Consider the following 12,333-nt stretch of genomic DNA (forward strand, 5'->3'; position numbering starts at 1 on the left):
GGCACTTGTCAAAAACAATCAGCAGCAAATGTTTAACATAGCAGCTGCCTGAGGCAGTAATGATAGTTGGGGCAAACAAGGTGCTGACAAAAAAACTTAAAAGGAAATCCTGAGAAATGAGATGTACATAGGGGCTTTGAAAAACTTCAATATATTCCTGGGAATCTAGAAATTCATACAGATGAATAGGGCTATGCACATGCCCAGAAAGGATCTGAGAAGGCCCTATTCTCTAAATGACCTTGAGATTCTGTAAAAGTATGAAGTAAAGACTAAGGCAGTGTTGCAAACTGCCTGCTGGAGTGTTGAAACACTACCCTAGCACAGAGACAGATCTTCTCTGCAAAGATTGTGAGAAGTTTTGGTTCCAGGCATTTAAGGAAATCTGTCCATTCATTATCTGATCACTAAGTTAGCTGAGCAAAGACTTCAGACCACACACAACAAAGAATACACACTTTACACAAGTAGTTTAGAAAAAGCACCAAACTAACAAACAAACAGTGGCTGTAATAAATGCTGGGGGTAGTGGTGGTGGCAGAATCTGATTTCCAGAGTTTCCACATTATGCTATTTTAAATGTATTTTAAAATGTATTTGAACTAAATATTGAAACATGCAAAGAAATATAGCCCATAAGCAGAAGAAAAACTATCAATAGAAACTTCCCATGTGGACACCTAGAAATTGGACTAACTGGACAAAAAATTTAAATTAGTGATTACCAATATGTCAAGAACTAAAAGAACTTATATCTAAGGAACTAAAGGAAAGTATTAGAAAAATGACTCAATCAAATATAGAATATCAAGAAAGAGATAGATATTATTTTTAAAAAGAACCAAATAGTTCCAGAGCTTAAAAATACAATAACTGAAATGAAAAATTCACTAGAGAAGAACAAGAGTAGATTTGAGCTGGCTGAAGAAAGAACTAGCAAATTTAAAGGTAGGTCAATTAAAATTATTCAGTCTGAGAAACAAAAAGAAAAAAGACTTTAAAAAATTAACAGAGGGGTGCCTGGGTGGCTCAGTTAGTTAAGTGTCTGCCTTCGGCTCAGGTCATGATCCCAGGGTCCTGGGATGGAGCCCCACATCAGGCTCCCTGCTCAGTGGGGAGTCTGTTTATCCCTGCCCCTCCCCACACCCCCACTTGTGGTCTCTCTCTCTCTTTCAAATGGATAAACAACAACAAAAAAATCTTAAAAAGAATTAACAGAACCTCAGAGACAAGTGGGACACCATCAAGCATACCAAATATTCATAAAGGGAGTACAAGAAAGTGAGGAGAGAAAGGGGTAGAAAGACTATTTGAAGGAATCATGGTCAAAGCTTCCCAAATTTTGGATACATTAATCAAATATTTAAGCAACTTAATGAACTCCAAGTAGGAAAACTCAAGGATATCCCCACCTACATACAGCATGACCAAACTATCAAAAGGCACAAAGAAAAAATCTTGAAAACAGTAAGACAGAAGTGCTTCATCACATACAAGGGATCCTGAATAAGATTAACAGCTGATTTTTCATCACAAACCATAGAAGCAATGATATGATATATTCAAAGTGATGAAAGAAAAAGTCTTTCAACCAAGAATTCGATATTAGCAAAACTATCTCTCAAAAAGAAATTAAGACATTCCTGGATAACAACAACAATAACAACAACAACAACTGAGAAAATTTGTTGCTAGCATAACTGCCTTACACGAAATACTTAACCACAGGGCAACCACTAAGAAAATAACTAGAAAAATATAGTATAAGAAAAGAAATGACAATGAAGTTAAAATGGTACACTAGAAAATATCTAACACAAAAGAAGGCAGTTGGAGGAGTAGAGGAAAAAGACATAAGACATATAGAAAACAAATAACAAAAGGGCAGACATAAATCCTACCTTATCAGTTGTATTAAATGTAAATGGATAAAACCCTCCAATCAGAAGGCAGGGATTGGTCAAATTGGTCAAATATCCACTTATATGCTGCCTACAAGAGACCCAGTTTATAGTCAAAGATACAAATAGGTTGAAAATAAAAAAGACAGAAAAAGATAAGCAATGCAAACAAATATAAGAGAACTGGACCATACTAATAACAGATAAAATAGATTTTTAGACAAAAGTTGTTACTAGAGACAAAGAAGAACATTTTATAATAATAAAAGTGTCAACTGGTCAAGAAGACGTAATAATATATACATCACAGCAGAACCACAAATAGATTGAGGGGAGAAATAGATAATTCAACAACAATAGTTGGAGACTTCAACACCCCACTTTTAATATAGACAGGAGACCTTAATAGAAGATTAATAAGGTTCAAAGACTTGAACAACACTAAAACGCACTAGACCCTGACAGATTTCTATCCCACCTGTCATTCAACCCAACAACAGCAGAATACACATTCTTCTGAAGTACACATCACCTCTCTTCTGTGCACATATGTCCAAATCTTTCTCTGCCTCCCTTTTATAAGGATACATGAACCCTGATTTCATTTAAGCCTCACCCCAGATAATCTAGGATAATATCATCTCAAGGCCTTTAACTTAATCACATCTGCAAGACCCTTTTTTTTTTTTTAATAAAGATTTTATTTATTTATTTGACAGAGAGAGACACAGCGAGAGAGGGGAACACAAGCAGGGGGAGTGGGAGAGGGAGAAGCAGGCTTCCCGCCGAGCAGGGAGCCCGATGCGGGGCTCGATCCCAGGACCCTGGGATCACGACCTGAGCCGAAGGCAGATGCTTAACGACTGAGCCACCCAGGCGCCCCTGCAAGACCCTTTTTCTAAATGAAATCATATTTACAGGTTCCAGAAATTAAAACCTGATATCATTAGGAGACATCATTCAGCCCACTAGAGGAAGCTTTTAAAAAACACACATGCTTGGGTACCATTTCTAGAAATTCTGATTTCATTGGGTTGAAGTGAGCCCTCGGCATTCATAATGTTTTTAAAGCTTTCCAAATGTATCCAGTATTTCAAACTATTGCTGTGGGCAAGTCATAGATAAACTAATGAATAGGAGTTACCTTGTTTATTTCTTTTTGTTTCATTCTATCCACTCAATCCTTTAATAAAATCTCCTTCTCCTTTCAACATGACAGTGGAATTAACCTGCTGCCTTGGTAGCTTCTACTAAGAATGGATTGTCAGGTAACTAATTAATATTAAATTCACATTAAGTTAATTCATGTTCACCATGATAAAAAAAATCCAAGTAATTTTAAAAAGAACTAAGGTGGGATTTCAGACACATTGCCTGGTGGTTAAAGAAATCTTGTGGGGAAAGAAGGGACATTTCTGGTATAGGAGAGTTTCAGTGTACCATGGAAATCACTCCAGACAGGGATCAGAATTTATTTTTTTTTATTTAACAGACATATATAAAATGTTATATGTTGCTGACATAATTTAAACACTTTACAAATTTAATTCCCTACAGCATCATGAAGTATGTACTATTATAATGCCCATTGAACAAATGAGCAAACTGAGACGCACAACAGTTAAGGATCTTCCAAATGACACCCAGTAATAAGTGCCTGGGCAGCCCAGCTCCAGAGCAACAGTGTCCAAACACTACCCACTGTTCTTTTGTACCTTCTCATCTCTACTGTATCTTCTCATGTCTGCTCTGCTATACCTGCACTGTGTGGTTTTTTAAAAACCTGTTAACATCTCTGGGCTTGTTTTCTCATTTTTAAAATAAAAATTGTTTCCAGTTGGAGGTGGATATCATTCTACACACAGAGTCCAACCAACTGCTTTCTGACTGATAGAGGCTTTCTTTTATTTGTCTGCCCCCTGCCTTTTCTATTAATCTGTATGCTAGGCTGCCACACTTTATTTGAACCAAGGACTATAAAACATGAGTATCTTAGAAAGTCCAGTCTACAGTAAATCTCTGAAATAGTCTGGTCTGTTCATTTCACAGGTGAAAAAAATGAGACAGAGGAAGAACTATAGGACCAGTCTTCTAACTTCCAGGCAGCAACTTTTACCATTTATGTACATGAATTACTAGGGATTTTTTTTAAAGATTTTATTTATTTATTTTGAGAGAGAAAGAGAGAGAGCGTACAAGTGGGGGGTAGGGGCAGAGGGAGAAGCAGACTCCCCACTGAGCAGGGAGCCTGATGCGGGACTCGATCCCAGGACCCTCGGATCATGACCTTAGCCTAAGGCAGATGCTTAACTTACTGAGCCACCCAGGCACCCTAGGGATTTGTTAAGATACAAATTATATTTGGCAGGTCTATGGTGGTGCCTGAAATCCTGCATTTCTAACAAGCTCCTAAGTGATACTGATGCTGTTGGTCCATACTTTGAATAGTGAAGTTCTAGATAGAACCCAGCACTTCAGGTCTATGTTACACTTGGAAAAAAATTATGTCTGCCCAAATCTCTAGGGACATGACCAGTATTATCTCAGGAAACTCCATTAGGCTTGTGACCATGGCAACAAGTACAATTACAAACATTTTGGAATTTGGAAGTTGGAAAATGACCATGTCACAGCTGATGAGGAACAGAAGAGAGAGTGGAAGCTGAGAGCTGAGGACTTGTTTGGGGTCAACAAGCTTGGAACATAGGGTGGCTTTGTATATGAGGATTATGTTGCTTGCAAGTTATAGAAATCCAAATTACAGTAACTTAGGCAAAAAGGGGAACATATTGACACACAATTAAAAAGTCTGGGGTCAGGTCTGGCTTTAAACAAAGCTGGATTCAGGTGCTCAAATAATGTCATCAAATTTATCTCTTATCATCTATGTGTTGACTTCATTCTCAGATAGACTTCACCTGCTGTGGTGAACAGCAGAAAAGAGCATGCCACTTTCCCAATAGTTCCAACAAATATCCCTGACTATTATTTTCATTGGCCAGTCCCAGGTTATGTGCTTCCTCCAGAACCAGTCACTGTGGCTGGAAGAGGATTGTGCTCTAATCAGGTTGCCTGGGTCAAATGTCCCTTCCCAGAACTATGATAAATCCCATCCAAAATACACGGACTGGGAGTTGGGGAAGAGAGTTGTCTCAGAATGAGGTCAGCAGGAAGGGAAATGCATGTGGAATAAGCAAAAATAATAGACATTCATTCTAGAGAGTAGGGCCAGTTGAGCAACTGAAGGTGTTAAGAGCTTGACTAGGAGGTCAGAGGCTCAGCAAGGTGCTGGGATTTGAAGGGTTAACTCACCTACTAGCACAAATCCATCTATGGTGCTATTCCAGTGGTATGACTCTATTTTTATTCTTGCTAAAGAAGTGCTTCTCAGGGGCACCTGGGTGGCTTACTTGGTTAAGTGTGGGACTCTTGGTTTTGGCTCAGGTGATGATCTCAGGGCTGTGGGATCGAGCCCCGAGTCAGGCTCCATGCTCAGTGCAGAGTTTGCTTGAGATTCTATCTCCCTCTGCCTCTCTGCTCCTCTCCCCACTCACATGCACTCTCTCTCTCTCTCTCTAAAATAAATAAATAAATAAAATATTTTTTAAAAAGGAGTGCTTCTTAGATTTTGATTCAGGAGGTCCAGGGTGGAGTTCAAGAATTCACATTTCTAACAAACTCCCAAGTGATATTGATGCTGCCGGTTCATGGACCACATTTTGGTGTGGCACTGTGTTGAGGTATCAACTTCAATCTTTTCTAGCTTTTCTAGCTTGATTGCTCTTCCCTTGAAATGGTAGGGACTCAAAACTTCTTAGTAGGCTCTGTCCTGCTGTCAGTCATCTCTCTCAAGGATAACATGGGGAGGGAGGCAGCCTTTCTGTCAGAATCATGGGCTTCCTCATTTCCCTACTGCAGGCCTATACAGATTTAAGGCGTTGAACCAGAGGAGATCCCTGGTTTAGGGTTCAGGGAAAGTTAGTTTGCTGGCTCATGGTCAGCATTTCATTCAATAAAGAAGCCAGAGATTACTCCACTTCCTGCTGCTCACTTATGATTCTTTAGCCCTAAACTAGAGAGATTTGCCAAACCCCAGATGACAGCAATTGCATGAGTGGGCCCTGCTGAGGCCAATGCAAATGAGCAGAACTGCCCAGTTGACCCACAGGTTGACAAGCCATACCAAATGGCTGTTTATGGGCCACTGAGGTTTGCAAGACTGCATTACTGTGGCATTAGATTACTAAAAAGCTATCTATGTGAAGTTGGGCAAATTTTTAACTCTAAGTCTCTTCCTTTGTAAAATGGGAATAAACTCACATAGAATTATGTGACTATTAAATAAGGAGTGTGAAAAACTTAACACAGTACTCCAGTAAGTGGCAGAATTAAAACTACAGTTTGCCTTTCTAAAGCTGGTCTTCAGAAAGCCTTATGGAGAAAGAAAAGTCCTTGTAGAATAAAGAAGAGATAATGTGAGAGACAGAAGAGAGAAAGAAACAGTGATCTCTGCTTGGCATCAGGCACTTTCCAAAATCCTTTATTTTATTTTATAGCATTCTATCTTTCTTACCAACTTATGTGCTAAGTTTTATTATTCCCTTCTTACAGAGGAGGAAATCATGACTCAGAAAAGTGAGCTGAATTTTGTCAGTCAGACAGCTAGTAGTGGAGGTGCTGGGTTTAAAACCCTTAAGTCTTTCCCATTCTAATGACCTTGCTCTTTCCATTGTGAAAACCTGATTCAAACCTTAATCACATTACAGTTTTTATTAAAATATTGTATAAAGGGCTCCTACTACAGAGTAAGAAAACTGATGTCATAGCTAAATCTTTCAAATTTCATTTTTGCTTTTCCCATTTGACTTAATAGATTTTTCTTCTTTCTTTCTAGAATCAATCTTTCTTCTTCTCTCCCTAAATCTCTCTGTCTCTGTGTCTTCATCTCTGTCTGTCTCTGTCTCTGTCTTCTGTCTCTCTCTCTCTCTCTCTTTCTCCTTGCTGCCTTCAGATTTCTGGAGTTAAAATTCAAGTGGAAGACAAGTGACTCAGCAAGCTGGATGTTAATCTCAATGGTTTATTTTTTCTTAAAGGGAAAAAAATGATCTTAGCAGCATATCTAGAAAGAGGGGAATGAAAATTTTAAAGCTTTTGCAGGAAAAGCATTTTAGAAATACACAGCCTATATAGCACTTTTTTCTTCAACCAGATAGGAAAAGAGGCCCCACCTCACAGCAGAGCTTCAATAAACGTCTATATACCATTTACACTCGCACAAACAAGTTATTTTTTCTTCCTATGTTTAATGCCTATAAGAAATGAGGGCTAGGATTGACTTTGTCAAATTTGATCCCTTGCCTCTAACTCTTGATCTGCACACATATAGCTTTTCTATTTTTATTCACAGAAACAAAAGGCTCAGAACTCATCGTTTCCATTTTGAGCCATATGACCTGGATTTAGGTGATGTATTGGTCACAACAGGCTAGACTATACTGCAGTTCATAATGGCTTAACATAATAAACGTTTATTCTTTTACTCACTACTTGTCCAATACAAATTAGCAGGGCCTTTCTTCATCATAATCACTAATGGATTTCCACTGATGGAAACCCCAATGTGGGCTTCTATGATTGTAAATAAACCTGGGGAGAAAGGAGGAATCAGTCAAGCAGAGGAACTTAAATGCTAACACTGGAAGAGACATACATCACTCCTGCTCATATTTAACCACGCAAACCAAGTCATCTGGCCTCTCTTGCTTTAGGGGGTGGTAAAGTGTAGTCTCCCATATTCCTAGAGAAGTAGAGCAGGAATTTTTATGAACAGCCCTAATAACTAGTCCAGCTGGCCTCTCTGATGGCCAGGTAGGATTCTTGCCTCTCCTGGACCAATGATAGAATAGGTCCCTTGTCAATTCACTTTCCTCTTGGGTAGACTAACTTCTCTTGGGGAAAAAAATGATGCCATATCTTATTATATAGCTTACAGGTTAACATGTACAAGGAGTATAAATATTTCAGTGCTTTGAATATTGTAATATAGAATTTTATTTTTAAAATGATATATACTTGGAGATCACCCCCTTAAAAATAGGCAAGGTTCTTTTTCAGTTCATTCTTAATTCTAGTGTTATCTGAAAAGGGTCTCACATTGCTTGTTTTCTCTCTCTCTCTGGAAGATGTCAGGAGATATTAGATTTGTGGTTTTATTTAACCTTTCATCTATAATGATGGCTGAGCTCCAGGCAGTTAAAACCTCATTCATATTAGAGATGCAAAATTTAACTTTCCAAGGTGGACTGACCTTTCAAATATGTAAAATTTATTTTAAGAAACTGCATGTATATGTCTAAATTTTAGCAAAATGCATGTCCTCTTTTGGTATCCTAGAAAGAGCTTGTCATATTTTCTACCAAATAGAGTTGAGATAAGTTGATCTAGAAAGCTGGACACACTATATGGAAGCAGTTTCTAGACATTTCTGTCCAGTAGAACTTTCTGTGATGCCAGAAAATATTCTATAGCTACATTGTCTAATGGGCTATTTAGCACTTGACATGTGGTCAGTGTGACTGACAAACTGCATCTTAAATTTTGTTTAATTTCAAATAATGCAATATATGTTAAGAAAGAAAAAAAAGAAGAAGAAGAAGGTAGCAGGAGGGGAAGAATGAAGGGGGGGAATCGGAGGGGTAGACGAACCATGAGAGATGATGGACTCTGAAAGGCAAACTGAGGGTTCTAGAGGGGAGGGGGGTGGGAGGATGGGTTAGCCTGGTGATGGGTATTGAGGAGGGCACGTTCTGCATGGAGCACTGGGTGTTATGCACAAACAATGAATCATGGAACACTATATCTAAAACTAATGATGTAATGTATGGGGATTAACATAACAAAAAAATTAAAAAAAATAAAATAAAATAAAATGAAAAAAAAATTTTGTTTAATTTTAAGTAATTTAAATTTAAATCTTAATAGTCACGTGTGGCCAGTGACTACTGTATTTTATAGTGTATTTCTGAAGCTGGGCTTTCAATAAATGTTTATTATTGTTCAAGTAAAAAAAAACCCCACTAAAATGCATTCTTAACTTGAAATAAAAGAAGCTCATGTATGCATCCCTGGTCTGTATGCTGAAAACCTAAGACTGCCACAGGAATGTTTTCTAATTCTGGGGTATGGGCATCTTGGATTCTAGCAACCTGCAGAATCGCTTCTTTGGGAGTGGACTCTGGGTTAGGCCCTGCTGGGTGACAGTGTTAGACTATAGGACAGGTGGAGGGAAAGTCAGTGATTGTCCTAGAGCAGAATTATTATGTCAGTCATTGTGGTGGCCCTGATACCTTCTCTTGGTAAAGCCATGGGTTCAGGGAGGAGGCCTTGCCAGCTTGTGGTGAAAAAGATCTGAGCCTCACAAATACACAATCATCTCATTATTTACTCCCATTATTATCTTTCCTCAACACTGATGGGGCTCAAAGTTGATAGCTTTACCTCTTCCACCCTCATTTTAGTAAACCTTCCCCATCATCCTGTGAAATGACAATTGCTCTTTCCTCAAACTTTTCTGAAGTATTAAACAAACAATTTAATGTCCCCCCCAATAGAGACACAAAAATCAAACCTTATAAATCACCCCTACTCAATATAGTTATTTGGGAGTGAGCACTGACCACCAACATCAGGACAAAGCAGTTGGGGGTATCTTCTTTTTTCTGATTTGCCCAGGATCTCCAATCTTTAATAAGTGCCATCCACTGTGCTGAGCCCTGAGTATATAGAGAGGAAGTACACAAGGTCCTTCTTTCAGGAAGTACCAGCAACTAGTGGGACATAGACATATAGAGAGTTAATTCATGATAAAACACAAGAGTAGTATGAGGTACTTGGGAACACAGGATAAGCAGTGACATATGGAAATATTCAAAGTGAGATTAATATTTCCCTTAATTACTTGCAATTCAGAGAAAGAAATATTTCCAAAAATGTTTATGGCAGAAACTGTCTCAATACTCTCCAATCCTGTTGCTTCTTTCTGGTCTCACAGGCTACATTACAGTACCCAGCCTCACTTTTATTTAGTCTGAGGCCATGTGACAAGACTCTGGCCAATGCATCTGCCCAAATTGACGTGTCTCCTATAAAAACTCATGTTTTATTCTTCATGTTCTCTCTTACAGAAATCATGAAAGCCAAATACAGAGGATGGTAGCACCATGAAATGAATGGAGCTGGGGCTTTGAAACACTGCTTGGAGGAGACACCAGGAAAGCCTCATGAATCTAATTGGGCCATTATGTGAGAAATAAGCTTTTATGGTATTAAGCCACTATAATTTGGGAACTGTTTGTTATAACATCAATTATCCAATTGGCTTCAACTTGGATATCAAATATAATCACAGAATTTTAGAACTTAGAAAGCTCTCAGTCTACTTAATCTCTTCATTTCACAGAAGAAGAAATGAAGTGACTTGCATTCAGCCATCTTTAGGATATAACAAGACTAGAATCCACTCTCCCAATTCTCAGGGAAAGGCTGGTTTCATCAGGCCAAAGTTGCCTCTATTAGTCTATACATACTTTTCAGCACACCAGTGAAACAGAAACACACAGGTTGAATTTTATGGAAAATAAAAGTTGTCTGTATGAGGAAAGGAACATTGAGATTTAGCCAAAAGTGATTTATTTTGATATTAGCATATTTAGGTTGTTTTTCAAGTACTGAATTTAAAACAGGGTTGGATTTATTATTGGGACAATTTTAGGTTTATCATCAGAACAGTGCCTTATTATATTGTTTGTTTTGTTTCACTATGCCTGGTATTTAAGTTTATCCATTGCCAGGAGGTGAGACGTTGAAATTCTTTGAGTGTAACATATGGGTTCATCAATTTCTGAGAAAAATAGTCTGTAACCTTGCAGACCTTCAATGTCATGAGATTGAACTCTGAGTTTCCTAGTCCATGGACTAAATCTATGGCACCTATACTTTCTAGGATAAAGTGGGACAACAACAACAACAAAAACCCACACAGGGTAATTGAATTGCTTCAACAAATGCTGTTGTTTGCATGATCAATTCCATTCTCCCCTTCTATCATGGATACCAAATCTTGATGCATTTGTGTGGCAAGAAGCCTAGCCCAGGTGATGAATGGTGATGGATGCAGACCAGACGTGGCAGTCTTGGTCTCCTTAGCAAGTGATTTGTCTAAAAGTAGGAGTAGAACCACATTATGGTCAATAAAATATAACTAAAAATCTGCTGGAGGCTTTTGGGAAATATTTTGCTCTCTGCTAAGAAGGAGGTACTGAGGAAATGCCATTATTGTCTGTCCCTTCCTTCTTACATCTGGATTTATTTTCATGAGGACGTGACTCTAGGAACTGCAGCCATAGTCCAAGGGTGGGAAACAACTAATTGTGAGTTGGGACATTTTTTTTTCCATATCCCTTTACAATACTCCCTCCTGACAAGTGCACACTTGCTTGGTTTTCAAGTCACTGGAATTGAGGGACTAAGGATTAGGCACTGTATAGGTTCCCAATAGGTTAATTTGGTTCTAGTCCCTGACTCTTTCTCTAATAAATTAGACTAGCTACCATGTTTCCATCTCTTCTATCTGCTCTGAAAAATGGTTATACACATAATATTTGACCTCAAGTTTCTTATTTGTAAAATGGGGGTAATAAAAACCTATCCGATATTGTTATTGAAGGGATTGTATTAAATTCATTTCTTCAACTAATATTTACTGAGTGCCTATTGTGGGACAGAAATTGTGGTAAGCACAGATGATATTAAATGAACAAAGTAAAGACAATCTCCAGCCCTCATGGGACTTCTGATCTGGTAGTAAAGACAGGGAAAGGAAGGAAGGAAGGAAGGAAGGAAGGAAGGAAGGAAGGAAGGAAGGAAGGAAAGAAGGAAAGGAAAGAAAAAAGAAAGAAAGAAAGAAAATATACCAAGAATAAGAAATTGTAATAATTGCAATGAGCTGGACCAGATGGGCTGATGGAAAAAAACAAGTGCACAGAAGACCTCCAAGAGGTGATGAGAGTTAACCTGAGAAGGATGTAATAGAGCCCATCAGGTAAAGAACAAGGAGCAAGCGAAGAGATTTGTAACAGACAGAACAGCAAGAATGAAAGCCTTGAGATGGGAGGAGTTTGGTTGTTCTGGGAGAAGCAAGAAGGCCAGTGTGGCTGGGATGTGGTGAGTTAAAGAGAGGGCAGCAAGAGAATGGCAGGGACTTAGTCATGTAGGATTTCATAGGCCGTGATAAGAAATGTGGATTTGATTCTAATCCCAATGGGAAGTCTTTGAGGAATTTTAAGTAGTGACATAATATTATAGGATTTTTAAAGTCAAAACTAGCTTTTGTGTGAAACGGGGTTGGAAAGATTTAGCAGTAGAGAGGGGAAGA

General features: G+C 38.4%; 1 long non-coding RNA gene across 2 annotated transcripts in view; it reads left to right on the forward strand.

The window, feature by feature from the left end:
- Positions 1 to 12,333, forward strand: part of LOC144379258 (uncharacterized) — a 167,857-nt gene that overhangs the window by 11,504 nt on the left and 144,020 nt on the right. For both annotated transcript variants that reach the window (XR_013441951.1, XR_013441952.1), the window contains exon 2: positions 10,085 to 10,202. This is a non-coding gene — a long non-coding RNA (uncharacterized LOC144379258). The remainder of the gene's footprint in view (positions 1 to 10,084; positions 10,203 to 12,333) is intronic.

Source organism: Halichoerus grypus, chromosome 10 (assembly GCF_964656455.1).
Source record: "Halichoerus grypus chromosome 10, mHalGry1.hap1.1, whole genome shotgun sequence".
Taxonomy (NCBI): domain Eukaryota; kingdom Metazoa; phylum Chordata; class Mammalia; order Carnivora; family Phocidae; genus Halichoerus; species Halichoerus grypus.